This window comes from Mustela nigripes, chromosome 17 (genome assembly GCF_022355385.1).
Source record: "Mustela nigripes isolate SB6536 chromosome 17, MUSNIG.SB6536, whole genome shotgun sequence".
Classification (NCBI taxonomy): domain Eukaryota; kingdom Metazoa; phylum Chordata; class Mammalia; order Carnivora; family Mustelidae; genus Mustela; species Mustela nigripes.
This window is the reverse complement of record NC_081573.1, coordinates 16,795,399-16,817,597: the sequence shown is the minus strand read 5'-3', so window position 1 is coordinate 16,817,597 and position 22,199 is coordinate 16,795,399. Positions and strand designations below refer to the sequence as shown.

The 22,199-nt window shown below is 38.2% G+C and overlaps 1 protein-coding gene across 7 annotated transcripts in view; it reads left to right on the top strand.

The window, feature by feature from the left end:
• The window catches only part of ZNF529 (zinc finger protein 529), a 77,023-nt gene that overhangs the window by 162 nt on the left and 54,662 nt on the right, over positions 1 to 22,199 (top strand). For 5 of the 7 annotated variants that reach the window (XM_059382965.1, XM_059382962.1, XM_059382963.1 and 2 more), the window contains exon 2: positions 437 to 599. The exons of 1 other annotated variant lie outside the window; for it this stretch is intronic. The gene's annotated coding sequence lies outside the window, so the exon portion shown is untranslated. Of the gene's footprint in view, positions 1 to 3; positions 164 to 436; positions 600 to 22,199 lie in introns of those variants that run through there. One more of the 7 variants, XM_059382964.1, reaches the window with a different exon arrangement.

Below are 22,199 nucleotides of genomic sequence, written 5' to 3'. Positions count from 1 at the left end.
CTCTGTTCATTTTCCTCTAGGTTTACGGTCACAGTTTTCCGTGTGGTGAGTTGAAGTGACCCCGGTCCGGGTGCGGGAGGAGCTCCCCGCGGGAGGTCCGGAGTTTCCCAGGTTCGTGCGTTACGAGCAGGTGGAGCAGGAGCGTCAGGCCAGTGTGGAGAAGGTGATTGTGCGTTTGTGTGTGCGTGATTGTGTGACTGAATCGGCGTGGGATGTGATCATGAATGTGTGTGTGCGCGCGCGCGCGCGTGGTGGGGAGGCTCTGAGTGGGCCAGATTAAGGCTCCTGGGACTGTGTGGGGGCGGAGCCTTTTTTTATGACCATGTTCAGTTGTGACTGTGAGATGGGTTGTACTTTAAGTGATTCCATGACAGCGCTATTGTGACCAACCGAAGGCTAATCAGAATTGGCCTAGTGTAGCTTTTTTATTTTTTAGATAAGGCAGAGCTTCATTTTTGCATTTTTGGTGCTGAGGAATCTGTGGACAAGATCCCCGTGTGACTCAGTCTGTGCCTGTGAAAGACCTCGAGGCTCTAGTTAACCACAAGGGACCTCCCTGTTCTGAAGGATGGCCTTTGTTGCCTTCATCAGTGCACGCTGTATGTATTATCCAGCCTACTGCTTGAAGGAATAAGAGTACAGTGAGTGTAGCCTATTCTTGACTCAATTTTAAGTTCCACTTGGAATTTTTTGTATTGGGTTTTCTTTCACTGCCTCTATCATTTCATCTTATACCCACACTGCACAGAAATGCTAGTTGCACAAAAATGGCTGTCAAAGGGAAGTTGAACATTTGAGACCTAGAATGAAGGTTACTACTAAAAAAGCACAGCCCTATGTTTATTGTGGCAATTTTAGAGTTGGAATTGCCCCCAAGGCAAGGTCCTGGGAATACATGATACTGAGGCACCAAGAATAGGATTACTTCCTGTGAATCTGCCCCTTAGCTCTGTGGGGTCAGGCTGCGTATTGCAGATCCATGGCATTTTTATAGCTCCGTTGACAGAAAACTGCTGTGAACATAGAAACAGATTGCAGTCCCAGGTTTCAATGAATGTGAATTTTCCTTATGGTACAGGGAACAGTTAACAGTATTCCAGTCTTTCTCATACCTCCATTAGTGTGTGCTTAGTACATATCACGGGGGCTTGTTAGTGATAAGGAAGTATGTTCTTGTTTAGTCTGTCTGGGCTCCAGGAAAGGCCTGCTGTGTTGTGCTTCCCTTTTCTTTCCCCTTTTTGCTGTATTCCAAAGAAGAGCAATGAGAGGAGAACATTGTTATAGTCACACATCTCAAAGCCAAGCTAGAAGTCATCTTGAGCTTTCTCTTTGTTTTGTGAAATTTCATTTTTGTTTTTCAGGATACAGAATAACTTCATCTTAAATGTCTGCCAAATAGTGACTTATACATTTACCTGGTCTCTAGGTCTTCTCTTCCCAGTTAATGATGGTACCACGAGGATGGATCTCCTTTCCCAGTTCCTCATCAAATGCTGTTTCTACAGTTAATTTTCATATAGACACTTGCCAACACTTCCCCTTGTATGCTTTTTGTTGTGTTCTCATCATGCAGCCATAGTCCTTTTTTATTTTACACAGTGATTTGTTAAGGAAGAAACCAATATTCAGGTAGAATTATACCTTTGATACTTTAGATATTCTCCAGACACATGAGTGGAAAAATGGCAAGGTGGATACTTTGATTGATTTCAGTGTACTATATAATCGTCTCTGAGTCTTTTTTTTTTTTTAAGATTTTATTTATTTATCAGAGAGAGGGGGGGGGAGAGAGAGCGAGCACAGGCAGACAGAACGGGAGGCAGAGGGAGAAGCAGGCTCCCTGCCGAGCAAGGAGCCGGATGTGGGACTCGATCCCAGGATGCTGGGATCATGACCTGAGCCGAAGGCAGCTGCTGAAGCCAACTGAGCCACCCAGGCATCCCTGGTCTCTGAGTCTTGAGCAGGGGTCAGCCGACTTTGACCCAGCAGGCCAAATCCAGCTTGTGTCCTGTTTATTTGGGTCTGTGAACTAAGTTTGGTTTTAACATTTTTCAGTAATTAAAAAAATATCAGAAGAAGAGCCATATTTCATGACATGTGAAAATTATATGAATTTCAAATTTTGATGTCTACAAATAAAGTTTTGAATTTGGTCAGTTAAAAAGTTTGTGGAAATTTGTTAACTCTTTTGTTAAATAAGCACCTACATAATATCCTTGATTTTACTTTTAGGCCCACAAAGCTTAGCATATTAGAAAATATCCTTTACAGAAGTTACTGACCCCTAATCTAGAGTATCTAAATTAAAATCTTAGTTTTGCTGTTTAGTGTTTGTGAGTTTGGATAATATGTTCAGCATCTTTCTATTCCATAATTTGTAAAATGCAAATAATATGAATTTAAAGGGTTTTTTGAGGATTAGGAGCTTTAATATTAATAGGGCACTAGAACAGTGACTGACAATAATAAATACTTAAGTTAAAAACTTGTTATCTGAAAAAAAATTTATTTATTTATTTAATTTCAGTGTTCCAGAATTCATTGTTTATGCACCATACCCAGTGCTCCATGCAATATGTGCCCTCCATAGTACCCATCTCACCCAACCTCCTACCCCTCTCCCCTCCAAAACCTTCAGATTGTTTTTCAGAGTCCACAGTCTCTCATGGTTCGTCTCCCTGTCCAGTTTCCCCCAACTCCCTTCTCTCCAGCTCCCCATGTCCTCCATGTTATTCCTTATGCTCCACAAATAAGCAAAACCATGTGATAATTAACTCTCTCTGCTTGACTTAATTCACTCAGCATAATCTCTTCCAGTCTCGTCTATGTGATACAAAAGTTGGGTATTCAAGCTTTCTGATGGAGAAATAATACTCCATAGTATATATGGACCACATCTTCCTTATCCATTCGTCCATTGAAGGGCATCTTGGTTCTTTCCACGATTTGGCGACTGTAGCCATTGCTGCTATGAATATGGGGGTACAAGTGGCTCTTCTTTTCACTACATCTGTATCTTTGGGGTAAATACCCAGTAGTGCAATTGCAGGGTCATAGAGAAGCTCTATTTTTAATAAAAAATTGTTATTATGTGGATAATCTAAGTCCACCTTCATAGATAAGGAGCAGTGGAAATGAGAAATTAATTGTAAAAGACACTTGTAAGTAAGAAAATGGACCATATGTTCATATGGTCTAGAAAGGAATCCTTCGCCTTAAATGATTTTCCTTGGAATTGTATACCCAATTATTGCATATTTATTTTATTAATGCATATTTTTCTTGGGGAAAAGTCTATAATTTTATGATACTGTCTAAGGTGTACATGACCCAAACAAGTTTGGAACCACTAACTTATTTATAATAACTTATACTTGGAAGTTGACTTTAGGAGGAGTTTGTCTAAAATTAATTTCCTGTATTATGTAAGTATTATTAATCACATTACATCTAGATTAATATTATATAAAGAGATATTCTAATATCAAATATATAAAATTTAATGCTATGCAGTTTTCATGTTTATGAACAAAAGTACTCAAGAAATTGCCAGATTATAAAGTTTAACTATTATATGCATTTCTTAGCAGTTTTTCAAGAATTATATCCAATAGGGTACATTAACCAGGCATTCAGTGAGAAAGGCAATGATAAAGCCGCATTTATTAAGGCTCTACAGTGGGGGCCTCTGGGTGGCTCAGTCGTTTAGCCTCTGCCTTCAACTCAGGGCATGATCCCGGTGTCCTGGGATCTAGCCCTGCATCGGGTTTCCTCCTCGCAGGAAGCCTACTTCTCCCTCTCCCACTCCCCCTGCTTGTGCTCCCTCTCTTGCTGTGTCTCTCTCTGTTAAATAAATAAAATCTTAAAAAAAAAAAAAGCTCTACTATGGACCAGTTTAGTCTGAAAATGTCACCTGAGTTGTGCTCATTCACAGGCCAGTCTTAAAATGGAAAGGGTCTCATATTGATGAATTAAAGTAAAGAGGGAAAGAGAGTTGGTAGGTTTATTAAGTCATAGTTTTCATAAGTAAAAGATGGCCCATCCCACAATTCTTTTTAGAAAAATGCTTTAAATGGAAATTTTTGTTCTATATTCCTGATGATGAAATTCACATAGTCTTCTTGAAAAAATTATTAATCCAAGGTGAACTTATATAATAGAAAGTTAAGAGTACTCATAATTTTAGGGGTGCCTGGCTGGCTCAGAAGAGCACATGACTCTTGATCTTGGGGTTTTGAGTTTGAGCCCCACCTTGGGTATATAAATTAATAAAAAATAAATAAAATTTTAAAATAGTATGCATAATTTCAGCATCTAGAAATAGTCACTAACATTTTGGTATACTTTCTTCTGAAGTTTTCCTTGTATGTATGTTTATGATTTTGTGCTTTTAGAAAAATTTACAAGGATTAGTCGTTGAAATAAGACCTCTTAGACTGAAGGAGGATTTCAGTCCAATGTCTGTAGCATCAAATGACAGAACTAAAACAATTTAGTGATAAGTTTGATGTTTTTTTATTCAAAGGAAACAATCCATGGATTGGGGGAGTACTGTGCCTCCCACATAGTGGGACATATCTGGGATTTTGGGCAAGAGAGAGTTTTCTAGAATGTTAGAAGGACCAAGACATAAATGGTATGATTGGCTAAGAGGTCAGGAATTTCTTTAAAAGACTAGTAGGTCCTATTTTTTCGGGTGAGGTAAAGCTAGCTAAAGCTGGGATGACAGATTGTGATTGGTATATGTTAGGATTCCTTGACAGTTGTTTCCTTTAGGTGCAGACCAACTAAAGTTTAGATTTGTGATGTGGGCCAGGTCACTAGGGTGGCCTCCATTTTGTGGGTTTTGATATACAAATCAGTTTTATCAGTTGGTATAAGAAGGAAGTGACAATGATGCCCAACTGATTTGATAAACCTTTTTGACTCTTTGCATCTTTTGGAATTATATAGATATCAATTTATGCATAATTCCAGGAGAACATATTATCAAGTAAGGGTACTCAGAATTAAGTATTTCATTTTTTTCTTCTTTCTTTTTTCTTTCACAAGACAGCACCAATATCTCAGGAGCAAGTATCTTGTCTCCGTTATATAATTTTTGCTGACAAGGTTGGGTTTATAATTTCAGATAACAGAATTAGATGTTAGTAGTTATACATTAAAGTCTAGGTTAGACAGAAAACAAGATTGAGTTTTTGTTAACATTTTCAGTTTGTTACCTAAGTGGGTCAGATTCTCTGAGCTAGTTTTAGGAGGCAGAGTGGTGACTCTGTAGCTGCTGTCCTTTTTTTTTCCTGAAAATCGTCATGGTAATGTCGTTAGTGAAGACTCTATTTTCAAGCCTGTGCTCTGTAATATATTAGCATTATAAGGAAGCCCAAGAGGTACAAAGTACCTACAAGGTAGCCCAAGAAGCTCAAATTTTCACTCTCAAAAAATGTTAAGAACTGAAGAGAATTTCCTTTAATAATAGTGGATTATAGGATATGAAATAGCTTCTCCATCATCAATAAAAAATAGATAATATTTTGTTTGCTTGTTTTCAGTTAATCTTGACAACTTGCTGAGGTGCCAGGTACTATTGTTTTTCTCATTTTAGAAGGAAATCTAGGCAGAGCAGATAATGTACTTACTGTCACAGAGTAACTTTCAGAGCTAAGATTGACAAAGTGAAGCTTTAACCACAGAACTTGTTCTTATTGATGACTGTATATAACCTCTCAATTTTTAACCTTTCTTACTCATTAATTCATTACAAATTACTTTCCTCAACATTTAATATGAATTAAGATAATAATTTTTAAAAATTAACATATTTATAGTAGCTACCAATAATTTATTTCACTTTTTCCCTACTTTGAGATTATTTATAGTTGGTAAAATAACTCTGTGATGATTATCCTTGGGATAAATTTTTGTCTACTTTTGTATCTAGTTCCTGCTCACAGAACTTACTCTAGTACTTGAGGGAACACCACTAAACAGAGGTAATTTGCTCATTATTAAACAAAGAAGATCAAATATATGTGGGAATAAATGTAAGGTAGACTGTGATAAAGGCTTTAAAGAAACAAATGTTGGGAATCCATATGGAAGAGACGTTCTGATGACAGCATTCTCAGGTTATAACCAGATTGTACTGATGACATAAGAGCTCTGTGGAGGTAAATATGTTTTATTCAAGATTTATGCCTTACAATTTTTTTTAAAAGATTTTATTTATTTATTTGTCATAGAGAGAGAAGCGAGAGAAAGCACAGGCAGACAGAGTGGCAGGCAGAGGCAGAGGGAGAAGCAGGCTCCCCGCCAAGCAAGGAGCCCGATGTGGGACTCGATCCCAGGACGCTGGGATCATGACCTGAGCCGAAGGCAGCCGCTTAACCAACTGAGCCACCCAGGCGTCCCTGCCTTACAATTTTTTAAAGATTTTATTTACTTGAGAGTGAGAGAGCTTGAGTGAGGGGGAGGGGGATGGAGCAGGGACAGAGGGAGAAGGAGATTCCCCAGAACCCTAAGACCATGACCTGAGCTGAAGGCAGACTCGTAACTGACTGAGCCATCCAGGTGCCCCTATGACTTACAGTTTTTTAGTAAGCTTAGATGTGAAGGGAGACTAATAGAACAAGATTAAATAGGTATTTGGGAGGCCTCAGGGCTAAAAGGAATGAATTAGAAGCAATTTAAACCCATGTACCAGAGAGACATGAAAGCAGCATTTAGAACGTCAGAAGTACCTGAGACTTCTCTTATGAATTTTTAGCTGTTCTTTTCTAGGCAAAAATCCACCTTCCTTGGCCGGTAAAAGTCTAAGTGTTAAATTAGGTTTTGGGATCTAAAGAAACAAAAGCCATTCTGAGTTGGTACCTATTCATCCTGAGCATTTTTTCAGAGTTCAAGGGAAGAATGTTTAAGACTACCTTTTAATAGTGGCCTTGTATCAGTATTACTATTTTTTTTTGAAAAATAGCTTCCTTTTTACTGAACTTTATTTTATTTAAAGATTTATTTACTTGAGAGAGAAAGCATGTGCCTGCATGGGTGGGGTGGGGGGGAGGCAGAGGGAGAGAGAATTTTCTGAGCAGACTCCCTACTGAGCAGGAATCATGAAGCGGAGCTTATCTCATGACCCTGAGATGATGACCTGAGCTTAACCAACTGAACCACCCAGGTACCCCCCCTTTTCACAGAATTTTAAAATGCATATTTATATTAATACATGGCTGCTGTTAAATTAAATAGCCTTAAATAGAAAATCATAGAGAACACAGAGGAACAATGCTACATAAGACTGTTAGTAACTGTTAGTTACTCTTCTGTTACTGGAAATTTGGATTGTTTCTAATTTTTTAGAAAAACTGTCTAGACAGAAAAATTGTCTAGAACATTTTTTTCTATATGTTTATATTATATATTTAAAAGCAAAATGATATTGCATATATGCTTTTTATTTTTTTACTATTGAACATTTTGAACATTTTAATATTTTCCCCATTAGATATAATTGATATTTTAAATTATAAGTATTTTTTATAACTTTGTATTTAACGAATACCTTAGTACTCAAGAATGTCAGTAATGGGGGCGCCTGAGTGGTTCAGTTAAGTGGTTCAGGGGTTAGGCCTCTGCCTTCGGCTCAGGACATGTCTCAGGGTCCTGGCATCGAGCCCCGCATCAGCCTCTCTGATCAGCAGGGAGCCTGCTTCCCCACCTCTCTCTGCCTGCCTCTCTGCCTGCTTGTGATCTCTCTCTGTCTGTCAAATAAATTTAAAAAAATAATAAAGTCTTTAAAAGAAGAATATCAGTAATGTAATTTATTTTAACCATTCAACTATTGTTAAAGCTGAATCTTACCTGGGAAGTTTCTTCTACTTGATGTGTAGCTCCTGTGTCTTGACCAACTCTACTTCTTCCAGTGCCCTCTGGGAATATTTGTCGTGTCATTTCAAGTGTACAGTATGTTCAGGAATGTGGCATTGGTTTCTACTGGGTGGAATGCAGATGAGAGCAACCTGCATAGATGTAATTATTCAGGGGAATAATGTAGGAACTGGAGTGCTTACCCTGTCAACTGGATCTCACCGAATAAAAATATCTCCTCTGTGTACCTCCCCATTTAAAATCCCTTTCGAAATAAATGAAACAAGATGGGATCAGGAGGGAGACAAACCATAAGAGACTCTTAATCTTACAAAACAAACTGAGGGTTGCTGGAGGGAGGGGGGTCAGAAGAGGGTGATGGGGTTATGGACATTGGGGAGGGTATATGCTATGGTGAGTGCTGTGAAGTGTGTGAAAAAACCTGGCGATTCACAGACCTGTACCCCTGGGGCTAAAATTACATAATATGTTTATAAAAAATAAAAATTAAAAAAAATCCTTTTTTAATTTCACATAAGTAAAATCTTTTTTTTCCAACATCTTTTTGAGATTTATTCATGTTGTTGCGTGTTATGGGCACCTTTGTTTTTCTTATGTATTCCATTATAGGATGTGGCACAGATTATTTATGTTCTTCTGTTACTGGAAATTTGGATTGGATTGTTTCTAATTTTTTCTTTAGAGATCCTGGTGCTATAAACATTATTGTATATGTATTTTGTGGACATAGGCATTCAATTTTGTGATGGAGATCCTCTGGGATAGGACTACTGGTTTATGTAATATATCTGTGTTTAGATTTCCAGTGTGTCATGTTCTCACAAGCACTGCATGAGATTTCTAATTGTACTAAGTTGAGCATAATATTGCGGTCTTTATGCTAACCACTAACAGAATAGTGTATGACAGTATAAATTAGTGGGGAAAACTAAAATAATAAAATTATTTGATTAATACAACAGAAAGTAAGGATGGTGGAGTGAAAGAACAAACGGGGACACATAAAAGTAAATGTTGATGTACTCAACATTAATAGTAATTTAATCTAATTAAAGTGGACTAAATACTCCAATAAAAAGAAATTTGTTGTCAGACTGAATGAAAAGAAAATCAGCCACCCTATATGATTTTAGCAGCTGACACACTTTAAGTATAATGACGGAAAAGTTGAAAATAGAAATATGAAAGAGATAATAATGCAAATACTAACTAAGGGAAAGTTGGTGTCTCTATATTAAAAGACTTTAAGGCAAGAAATAGTAGGGGAGATAACAGGGAGACAGTTCATAATGATGAATGTTTAAATCTAAAAAGAAGATACAGTAGTCACAAATTTATAAATACCTAATAGAAGCTTTAGGATATACAAATCAAAGATAACAAAAGTATGAATTAGGGACAGTCACATGTTGAAGATTACAGTCATTGTTGAAGATTTTAGCATACATTTCAATAACGGTTAGAACAAGCAAACTAAAAATCATTAATAGGTATGGGATACCTGGATGGCTCAGTCAGTTAAGCATCTGCCTTTGGATTGGGTCATGATCCCAGGGTCCTCTGCTCAGCAGGGAGCTGCTTCTCCCTCTCCCTCCCCCACCACTCTGCCTGCTTGTGATATCTCTCTGTGTAAAGTAAATAAATAAAATCTTTAAAAAATCATCAATGATAGAGGTTAGCAAAAGACCTAATTCGCATATATAAAATAGCATATCCAACAACTGGAGAATACATATACAGCCAATCCCCCTTATTGAAATTGCAAATTGCTTCACTTCTTTACCTTTTGTGTTCGTTGAATGGAGAGACTAAAATTATAGAGGACTGATGAGAATTACATGGCTAGATTTACAAAGCACCTGTCACATAGCGTTCTCAGTAAATACTTTTTTTTTTCTTCACGCTGCAAGGGGCATGAATTTACTTTTCTGGAGAAAAGTAAAAGTGGTGAATGATGTTACTGAAGTAATCCAGTGTAGCTGATTGGAATTAAGAAATAGGAAGTGCTCGGTGCTTGGGTGGCTCAGTAGGTTAAGCATCTGCCTTCAGCCCAGGTCGTGATCCTGGAGTCCTGGGATTGAGTCCCTCATCAGGCTCCCTGCTTCTCCCTCTGCCTGTCTCTCCTGAGTAAATAAATAAAATCTTAAAAAAAAAAAAAAAGGAGTAGGAAGTGCTAAACCAGAAGATTCTGGGACTGGTGCTAGGGGCAGGCTGGGCTCTAAGTGGGCCAATGTTGCAACAGCATTGTTTTCTGCTTTTGTGTGTGAGATGGTCAGATGTGCCGAGTTTTTGCATAACTAACCACCCCAAAACTTAGTGGCTGAGCCTTAGAACAATGATAAATAACATTTATGTTCATCATGAATCTGTTCATTGGGCAGAGCTTTGTGGGTATGGCTAGTCTCTGCTCTATTTGACTTCAGCTAGGGTGGCTGGAAGGTTTGGAGCTGGAATCATCTGAAGGCTTGGTCACTTACAGTTGATGCTGGCAGTCAACTGGAACCTTGGACTGTTGTTAGAATATGTTGTTATGGCCTTTTCTGTATAGCTGGTTGGATGCCTCATGGCTAAATGGCTGGATTTTAGAGTGAGCATCTTGAGAGAGAGTAGGAAGTTACTTTGCCTTTCCTAACCTAGCCAAGGAAGGTAAACAATAGCATTTCCTCTACATTCTCTTCACCAAGTGAAGCGCAAAGGCCTGCTCTGTTTCAAGAGAAAGAGAAATAAACTCTGCTTCTTCATGAACAAGTGGGAAAGTTCGGGAAGAAAATGTGGCACCTGAGATGTTGTGGGCTTTACTGGAATTTACAATATGTGATAGTCCCTAAGGCCACCTATCTCATTTTTTGAATGTGTGTTCATAAGCTGTTGTTTGCAGGCAGGAAGACAAGAAAAGCTCACGTTAGTGTTCATCATTTTGGGAGCTGAGAGGTTCATCTGGTTTCATAACCAATTTTTTCCCAGTTCTTGTCTTTGTGGTCTCTGTGTTTCTCCAAGAGGGGCTGCTGAAGAGTATTGACAAATTTTTAAGCATTTTTAACCATGGCTTTAAAAAAAAAAAAAGATTTTATTTATTTATTTGACAGAGATCACAAGTAGGCAGAGAGGCAGGCAGAGAGAGAGGAAGGGAAGCAGGCTCCCTGCTGAGCAGAGAGCCTGATGTGGGGCTTGATCCCAGGACCCAGGGACCATGACCTGACTGAAGGCAGAGGCCCCAACCCATTGAGCCAACCAGGCGCCCCTAACTATGGCTTTAGTAAGCCTCTTTCCCTCTCGTTCTTCAGCACAGTTCTACATCAGATTACGTGAACACTTCTTATTTTGAACTGCCGTATATAGCAGAAATATATCAAAGAAGCTCAGGTCTTTCCATATAGGTTAAAGATGATGCCAGACAACCTAAAGTTCTCCTGAATGGTTCCTCTAATTAATATGTAGCATCTCTTATAAGTTTGTCCTCTTTCAAAGAAGTAAAATTAATCCCCGAGGAAGAGATATTTGACCATGCAAAGAATGGTGAAGGAATGATTAGGAGAAATTGGTCTCGGTGCACCTCGGTGGTAGACTCGGTTAACCATCTGACTCAGTTTTGGCTCATGTCGTGATCTCAGGATGGATGAGATGGAGCCCTGTGTCAGGCTTCTTGCTGAGAATGGAGTCCACTTTGGATTCTCTCTTCCTTTCCCTACCCCTCCTGCTTACATTCCCTCTCAACTAAATAAATAGATCTCCTTTTTTATACAATGCTTTTAAAATTTTTATTTATTCATTTGAGAGAGAGAGCACAAGTGGGGTGAGGGTCAGAGGGAGAAGCAGACTCCCTGCCGATCAGGGAGCCTGATGTGGGACTGGATCCTGGGATTTTAGGATCATGACCTGAGCTGAAGGCAGATGCTCAATGACTGAGCCATCCAGACGCCCCTAAATAAATAAATCTTTTTTTTTTTTTTTAAATGTTTTATTTGGGATGCCTGGGTGGCTCAGTTGGTTAAGCGGCTGCCTTCGGCTCAGGTCATGATCCCATCGTCCTGGGATTGAGTTCCACATTGGGCTCCTTGCTCAGCAGGGAGCCTGCTTCTCCCTCTGCCTCTGCCTGCCATTCTGTCTGCCTGTGCTTGCTCTTTCTCTCTCTCTCTGACAAATAAATAAATAAAATCTTTTAAAAAATGTTTTATTTATTTGACACACAGAGACAGTGAGAGAGAGCACGAGCAGCGGGAGCTGCAGGCAGGCAAGCAGAGGGAGAGGGAGAAGCAGGCTCCCCGAGGAGCAAGGAGTCTCGCTGTGGGGCTTGATCCCAGGTCCCTGGGATCATGATCTGAGCTGAAGGCAGCCACTTAGCCAACTGAGCCACTCAGGTGCCCCTAAATAAATCTTTAAAAAAAGAAAAGAGGAGAGAGAATTGGTCTCATTTGATTACTCATGGAAAACTTAAAAATTCTTTGCAATTTCTAGGAAAATATAAGATTGGTACTTGACTGATCTCAATGTTAGTATGTGTTGAGATTCCATGTTTTATGAGGCTTTATTTAAAGATTGAATAGGAGGAGTAAGACTGGGGCCTGCACAAAGAATCAGTCATGGAACGATGAATTCCAAAAGGAAGATATATTGTGTCTGAAAAGGTTTTGCTGTTTTAGTGTGATTATCTGTGTGTCTGGACCATTCTGCATTTTGTGTCCTCGAACTCAGAATCAAAGAAACTGTTCAGTGAGAGATGGCGGATCATCCAGATTTAAAAGTAGATGACTCTAGACTTCCATCAGTAGAAAAGATGTTAGAGATTTTTTTTTTATCCCAACATAAGTATAGCATATAAAAGAATAATTAAGGATGACATATATCTACAAGGTAGACTGTATTGTAGCCGATACAACAATTTACTAAATAATTTGGTATAAGAAAATGTAGTGCTTAGGATATGTTTTAAAATAATGTCTTATATCCAAACCCAAACAGGGTAGGGGATAATAATGTGAAAAATGAAACAAAACAATGACAACTAGGAAAAAAATAGTATGTGACCTAAGGGTGAGCCCAAGGTTTCAAGAAAATTTTTAAATTTAATGTGAACTCTATTATCTAAGCTAGAGATTTAATACTGTATTAGAAAAGTAATTCCATAATTATATTTTCTTAGCCAGTAATGGGAAAAAGGATGTAAGAATTCACATTTATTGATAATTTATAGGGTAGGTATATGGCATGCAGTTTGCTTATATTCACTATTTCACTTAGTTGGTAAATTGTGATTATTTTCTTCACTTCTAGCCATGTTTCTAGACATGTTTGGATAGTTGAGGAATTACATAATTCGTAGAAACTTATGGGGCACCTGAGTGGCTCAGTTGGTTAAGCATCTAACTCTTGATTTTGGCTCAGGTCATGATCTCAGGGTCATGAGATTGAGCCCCACATCAGGCTCCATCCTTAGTGGGGCATCTGCTTGAAATTCTCTCTTTCCTTCTCCCTCTTCCTCTCTCCCCTCTGCCTGCCTCAAGCTCATGGATGCATATGCTCTCTCTAAAAATAAATAAATTTTTTTTAAAAACATAGGAAATTTTGTCTGAAACAACTAGATTTCTTAAAAATATGTAGAGAATCTGATTCTCTACAGAGAAATCAGAAACACTGATTTCTGTAACTCCTCTTACGATAGATTTCCAGCCATAGCCTATTTGCTTGCTATGTAATAGCCCTCTTCTTGGATTACAAGCCTTTATCTACTTACTTTCTATTTTGAAGACATTTTAAAATTTTCACCAGGAATACTTGTGTTTGTGCTTTTAGGGATGGGTAACATTCAGGATCGTGGCCTTAGACTTCTCTTGAGAGAGGGGGGAATATCTGGGTTCTGCTCAAGATGGAGTTGTACTGGGATGTGATGATGGAGAACAGCAACTTGGCCTCACCAGCGAAGCTATCTGCTTCAAATAATTCAGAATATGCTCTCTGGAATATCAAGGTTATCTTTTAAGAAGCTAGGTGAATTCAAAGCTTTGTGTTGCAGATAACACCTCCTTTTAACATCTTCACCATTCTTCATGATATTCAGACATTTCTTAGGCCCATTATATATTTCCACTTTTCTTGATTCTTAGGGAGCTAGATGTTAATTGTGGGGCAACTAAGGTATGTCCATTTTCAAATGAACCAAGTGCTGTATTGTGTTTGAACTCCAAATTGATAATGTTAATTTCCAGCCCACCTTTAAAGAAAACAGCTAGATGAAAAAAAATCCTCATTTGTTTAAATTATAAAAAATAATCTCTACATGGTAATAGATTGAAACAAAGTAATGTATTTAAAATAAAGTGAACATGTGTGCCTGGGTGGCTCAGTGGGTTAAAGCCTCTGCGTTCGGCTCAGGTCATGATCCCAGGGTCTTGGGATCAAGTCCCTCGTCGGGCTCTCTGCTCAGCCGGGAGCCTGCTTCCCTTCCTCTCTCTGCCTGCCTCTCTGTCTACTTGTGATCTCTGTCAAATAAATAAATAAAATCTTTTAAAAAAAGATAAATAAAAATAAAGTGAACATATTCTTTTCCTGCGACAAAAATCATTTTATATCTACTTTGTTGTTGACAGTTACAATCCATGAACTTTGCATTTATCAATAGTTAGCATTCTAGAAAGGACCTGTGAATGTTTCAAAAAGCTCCATTTTCCCCCTTAGCATTTAGCAAAACAAATATTTAGCAATCATAGCTAACACAGTTCTCTTGTCCTAATTGCTGTGGCTAAGACTTCCAGTATGATGTTGAATAGAAGTGGTGTGCGTGGGTATTCTTCTTTTGTTCCTTTTCTTAGAGGAAAAGCTTTCAGCTTCTCAACATTATGACACTAGCTGTGGGCTTGTCACATTTGGGCTTATGTTAAATAAGACTATAACAGTAGTTTTTCCAAGAGACTCTCATTTGCTGGCTTTGATGAAGCAAGTTGCCAAATTGGAAAGGTCCATGTATCAAAATACTGAGGTTGGCCTCTGGGCAAGTGCCAACAAGAAAAACAGGAGGCCCTCAGTCCAACAGCCTGCAAAAAGCTGAATGTTGCCAATAAGCATGTGTGCTTAGAAGCAAATCCTTCCCCCATTAAGCTTTCAGATGAGACCTAGCCCTGAACCACACCTTGATTGCAGAGTTGTGAAAGACCCTGAAGCAGAAGACCTAGCTAAATGTCCCCAGACTCCTGACTCTTGGAGGACCAGCACCTACACATTTTCCACCACAATGTTTCCATTATTTCAACATTGGCTAGTTAAGTTCTAAACTGATTCCTGTGGACATTTGATTTAATATTGTGATATTTGAAGTAATTCTTGCTTTTTTTTTTTTTTAAGATTTTATTTATTTATTTGACAGAGAGGGAGAGAGCACAAGTAGGTAGAGCAGCAGGGAGAGGGAGAAGCAGGCTCTCCTCCAGGTAGGGAGCCCGACACAGGGCTCTATCCCAGGACACTGGGATCATGGCCTGAGCTGAAGGCAGCCGCTTAACTGAGCCACCCAGGTGCCCCTCTTTGTTTTTTTTCAAGGATTTTATTTACTTATTTGACAGAAAACACAAGCATGAGGAGTGAGAGAGGGAGAAGCAGTCTCCCTGTGGGACTTGATCCTAGGACTGTGGGATCATGGCCAGAGCCGAAGGCAGATGCTTAACCAGCTGAGCCACCCAGGCACCCCTAATTCTTGCTTGCTGACACAAGATGTGCCACACTTAAACTTTATACCTCCTCTTCACATGAGCAGACACTTGAATTGAAACAACTGCCTTTTTCTGTATCCTTTTTCAGTATCAGTAGATATTATTCTGTTTAAAATATTTATTATGTTTATTACAAACATTTTAAAAAAGATTTTATTTATTTATTTGACAGAGAGAGATCACAAGTAGGCAGGGAGGCAGGCAGAGAGAGGAGGAAGCAGGCCCCCCGCTAAACAGAGAGCCCAGGACCCAAGGATCATGACCTGAGCCGAAGGCAGAGGCTTTAACCCACTTAGCCACCCATGCACCCCTATTACAAACATTCTATTTTTTTTTAAAGATTTTATTTATTTATTTGAGAGAGAGTGAGAGAGAACATGAGCGAGGAGAAGGTCAGAGGGAGAAGCAGACTCCACATGGAGCTGGGAGCCTGATGTGGGACTCGATCCCGGGACTCCAGGATCATGACCTGAGCCAAAGGCAGTCGTCCAACCAACTGAGCCACCCAGGCGGCCCACAAACATTCTATTTTTAATTTTGATTCTTGTGAGTTAGGATGCTGGCTTGTTATAACTATTTCAGGTGGTTCTGTAGCCGATTAATATGATCAGTTAGTATTTGAAAGCTTACTTCTACCTGGCACAAAATGTTCAGAGCTTATCTTGTGCTTTCCCTACCATAGATTCAGACATTTTCCCAGGGAGTTCATAAAATGGGTATTGGTATTTAGTGACTACAGTATAAGCAACAAGGGTTGCTTCGGGTTTTTTTTTTTTTTTTTTGCCTTAATTTTGAGTCTTTTATCTCTTTCTTGAAATTGATCTCTTTCAACTTTTTTTTTGTTTTCTGGGATTTAGATTATTTACTAGAATTTGACTACATTTTCAAATTGATTGGCATAGGAGTTGTTTATCATTTAAATGGAAATATATGCTCTCTGATGGTTATTTCTCCTCTAATTTTATTATACTTTTAAATATTTTCCAACTCATTACATTCTACCTCTATGTTTATTAATTTTTCTTCTCCTTTTCTTTGTTTTACTTATTTGTCCCTAACATGTTGAAGGGGATGCTTCATTTATTTATCTTTATTATTTTATTTTTATTAATATAAGCATTTAAGTTTATGATCTGACCACTATGCTTGTATGTTCTAGGTACTAGTAAAAAATTATTTAATGTTTCTAACATTATGGTTTTCTAAAGGTTGTTAATTTATTTATAAGGCTTTTTAAAAAAAGATTTTATTTTATTTATTTATTTTTAAAGATTTTATTTATGATTTGGAAGAGAGACACAGTGAGAAAGGGAACATAAGCAGGGGGAGTGGGAGAGGGAGAAGCAGGCTTCCCGTTGAGCGGGATGCGGGGCTTGATCCCAGGACCCTGGTATCATGACCTGAGCCGAAGGCAGATTCTTAACAACTGAGCCACCCAGGTGCCCCCTTTTATAAGTTTTTATTTAATTCCAGTTAGTGAACATACAGTGTTATATTGGTTTCAGGTATACAATATAGTGATTCAACAATCCCATACATCACTCAGTGCTCATCACTTAATACTTGTGGATATTAAGTGACCCAGCTGGTCCAGCCAGCATCATGATGTTTTTGTGGTTTATGGCCCCACAGCGGGGTGTTCCAAATCTTCAACAGTTCCAGAGTCTGAGCCCTGTTTATTGAACAGAGCAATTTTATCCAATTTTTATCCAGCTCAGGGTCAGGTTTCATCTTGAGTCAGGCCTAGGCTAAAATCACCAAGTCAGGAAACAACAGATGTTGGCAGGGATGCGGAGAAAGGGGAGCCCTCCTACCCTGTTGGTGGGAATGCAAGCTGGTGCAGCCATTCTGGAAAACAGTATGGAGCTTCTTCAAAAAGTTGAAAATACAGCTACCCTATGACCCAGCAATCGCACTACTGGGTAAGCAATCACACTACTAGGTATTTACCCTAAAGATACAAATGTAGTGATCCAAAGGGGCACATGCACTCAAATGTTTCTAGCAGCAATGTCCACAATAGCCAAACTATGGAAAGAACCTAGATATCCATCAACAGATGAATGGATACAGAAGATGTGGTGTGTGTGTATATATATATATATATATATATATACATATCTCCAGTGGAATACTTTGCAGCCATCAAAAACTGAAATCTTGCCATTTGCAACAACTTGGATGGAACTAGAGGGTATTATGCTGAGCGAAATAAGTCAATCAGAGAAAGATAATTATCACATGATCTCTCTGATATGAGGAATTTGAGAGGCAGGGCAGAGGGTTGTGGTGGGTAGGGAGGGAAAAAAATGAAACAAGATGGGATCAGGAGGGAGACAAACCATAAGAGACTCTTAAACTCATGAAAAAAAACTGGGTTGCTGGGGGGTGGGGGAAGAGGGAAAGGATGGGTGGGTGATAGACATTGGGGAGGGTATGTCCTATGGTGAGTGTTGTGAAATGTGTAAGCCTGATGTTTCATAGACCTCTACCCCTGGGGCATGTAGTACATTATATGTTAATTTTAAAAATGCCTATGCAGGAGGCCTGGGTGACTCAGTTGGATAAGCATCTGCCTTCAGCTCAGGTCATGATACCAGGGTCCTGGGATTGAGTCCCACAATGGGCTCCTTGTTCAGTAGGGAGCCAGCTTCTCCCTCTGCCTAATGCTCCCTCTGCTTACTGCTTGTTCTCTCTCTCTCTGACAGATAAATGAATAAAGTCTTAAAGAAAAAAGTGTCAGGCCCAGGCAATTAGAATGAATTCAGGATTCAAAACAAAAAAAAAGCCAGTAGTTTTTCTTTGGCAGCAGAAAAAGCCTAGATTGCTTTTTTTGTGAATCATAGAGTCTAACTGATCCACTCAAAAATATGCACATTAACCCAAATATCCATGAGATGGTGAATGGATAAATAAAATATTATCTATCCATACAACGGAATATTATTCAGCCATAAAAAGGAAAGTACTGATTCATTCTACAACATAGATGAACTTTGAAAATATCATCCTAAGTGAAAGAAACCAGACACAAAAGGCCACATACTGTATGATTATATGAAGTATTCAGAATAGGTAAAACCGCAGAGACAGAAAGTAGATTAGTGGTTTTAAGGGGTTGGGGAGAGGGAAGAATGGAGAGTGACTGCTAATGGTTATAGTGTTTCTGTCTGGGATGGTGAAAATGTTCTGGAATTAGTAGTAGTGATTGCACAACTTTGTGAATAGGCTAAAAATTACTGAATTATATGCTTAAAGGGGTAAATTCTATAGTTACATGAATTATAGCTCAATTTAAACAAATAGACTAAAAAATATGCTGGAAGAGCATCACCCTCTAATAGGCATTTCATTTCCACATAGCATTTATTAGCAAGATAACTGCTTTCTAAAACCACAACAGTATATTTCCAGCTGATTAGAAAACCTATTAATGCAAGTAATATGCAGGGCTTTGAGGATTAGTAGAAACTTTAAAAATCACTGAAGAATTCACTATTGAGAAACCACATGAATGTAAGTAATGTAGGAAGAGCTTTAGAGAATTTAGAGAATTCATATTGCTGCTAAGTCCCATGAATTTAGGGAATGTGACAAGGCCTTTTTGTGGAAGATACTTTTGAGTATATCAGAAAAGGTTTCCTGATGAGACCCAAGACACTATGAAATAGAAATTTGGGTAATGGTAAGATTTTATTCATACACTAATGACAAGCAGAACTTATATGTTGAGAAAACATATAAGAGATGTATTAAGGCTTTTATAACAACATTCCCAACTTTCTAAGAATCAGATAATTTTTAATGTATTGAACTAATATTAATAACTTTCATTAATTCCTCCTCTTGTTGAATATTAGGATATTCTTATTAGAGAAAAAGTCTGTAAATTTGAAAATTACTTTCTTTTCATCACAGTAATAAATCATAAGCTATTTCATATTATTCATGTTACTTATACTTAAATTCATGCCAAAAAATACCGCTGTTAATGTAATAAATTTGATAATGGAAATCCTTCTAACTCATATATAGGAATATATTTTTCCCATTCTTCAAGATTTAATTTGTTGAAACACTTTTCACTATTACAAAATTTTTGTCACTATTATATTTGTCCTCCTCTTTTATGTAAGTAGAATTTTCTCTGAGGCATATACATAAGGTAGGCATAAATCTAGAAATATGAATATACATAGCAAATGGTTTATTGATATTACAATAAAATACATATTTGGTGACATTACATACATTTAATGAGTTATGTTTCATTACCAATATGTAGTTCCAGGTGCTGTACAAAATTGTACTATAACTTAATAGCAGCATTTCCATCAATCCCTTCATGTACCTCTGTAGTGTTTGTTACATTGTCATGGATGATTTGTGTACCTGATTTTCACTGAGCAAACGTGCACCTTTAGCCTATCACAGAAGTAAAGGATGCAGTTCAGTTTCCAAAACTTAACTGCATTTTTTTCCTTATTGCCGTTCTTTACACAGAAGTAGAGTTACCTAATGATAGGGAATAGATACATTAGACTGTATCTATCTGTATCATTCGGCTGCTGGTTGGTGCTGCGGTTTCATCTGGAGGTAGAGATTCTTCTAAGCTTACTAGGGTAGTTAGTGCAATTCAGTTCCCTGAAGGTGTGTGACTGAGATCCCATTTTCTTGCTTGTTGTTGGCTGAGGGTCACTTTCATCTCCTAGAGGCCACTAGCTGCCAACACCCCAACCCTAGTCACAACATGGCTGTGTGCTTTTTTTGAGGACAGTAGGCATGTGTCTGCTTCTGCTTCTTGTCTCTTTTTGAAAATCTCCCCAGTTAGGTGAGAGCCACTGGGATAGCGTTGACATGGTTGAATTCATGCCTATCATTGTACATTTGGTTTTCTATATGTGTCATGTCCTTTTTCTTCCTCTATTTCTAACTTACCACATTCTTTTATGTGAACATTTTCTAATATCTTCATGTAACTAATGACTTCTTGCTATATTGTTATAGTTTATTTTGATTTTTATTTAAGATTTTATTTACTTATTTGACAGAGAGAGACACATTGAGAGAGAGAACACAAGCAGGGGGAGTGGGAGAGGGAGAAGCAGGCTTCCCGCTGAGCAGGGAGCCCGATGCGGGACTTGATCCCAGGATCCTGGGATCATGACCCAAGCCGAAGGCAGCCACTTAATGACTGAGTCACCCAGGCACCCCATATATTGTTATAGTTACTTGAGTTATTTCCTTAAATAATCTTCTGGGGCTTATCAGAAACAGCTTCAGATTTATGCTAACTTAAATCCAGTAAGAGAATTGTTACTCCTATGTGTTTATTCCCTTTTCTCGATTTTTAAGGTATTATTATTATACATACTCCCATCTATGTTATAAACTCTACAGTACTTTCCTATGATTATTACTTTCTATAACTATACATGTTTTAAAGCTAATAGAATAAGTATATATTTACAGATTTTGTGATATTAATTTTCTTATTATTCTGGTTCTCATTTGTTTCTACGGTTTTGAGTAACCATCTGGCGTCATTTCCTTACCTCCCTATGGTATTGTTTTCTCCCACCTCTTTTGTTCTTTTGTACTGTTACTAGTATAGCAGTATTACATGTTAACATTTTGCATTATTTTTCCAACACATTATATACATGTTTTTTATACAATTGCTTTTAAAATAGGACGTAAAGTAGAAAAATGTGATTTGTACTGTATTTTATAATTACATAATTGCTTTCACAGGTGCTCCTTGTTTTTAATGTAGATGAAAATTAGAGTCATGGCTCATTTGCTTTCAGCTTGAACCAATTACTTTAGTAGTCTCTTAAAGTGGATTTGCTGGCTACAAATTCTCTCAGTTGTTTTTTTTTCTTGGAGTGTCTTTCTTTAACCTTAATTAAAAAAGATTTAATTAATATTTTATTTAATTTTTTAAAAAAGATGTTATTTATTTGATAGAGATCACAAGTAGGCAGAGAGGCAGGCAGGGATGGGGTAGGGGGAAGCAGGCTCTCTGCAGAGCAGACAGCCCGTTGCGAGGCTTGATCCCAGGACCTTGAGATCATGACTTGAGCCGAAGGCGGAGGCTTAACCCACTGAGCCACCCAGGAGCATATTTTATTTATTTGGAGTGTGAGTGAGGGGAGGGGAGAGTGAAGAGAGAATCCTAAGCAGACTCCCTGCTGAGCTCAGAGTCAGCCACAAGGCCCATCTCATGACATCTGAGCTTGTGACCTGTGCCAAAAGAGAGACGCTTAACCAACTTAGCCTCCGAGATGCCCCTAGCTTTCATTTTTGAAAGCTGCTCTTTCTACGTATAGGATTCTTGACTAAAGGATTTTTCTTTCAGGATTTGAATTTGTTTCCCCACTCCCTTTTGGCCTCCATTGTTTCTGATATGAAGTCACCTGTTACTCTAATTTGGGCTCCCTTTTAAGTGATGAGTTCTTTTCTCTTGGTGTTTTCAAGATGTGATGTTCTTGCCTTTGTTTTAAGCATTTTTACTCTGATATGTTTGTGGATTTCTTTGTGTTTCTACTACTTTAATTTGCTGAACTTCCTGGATGCATAAATTGTTATGATTGTTAAAATAACATTTAATTGAAGCAC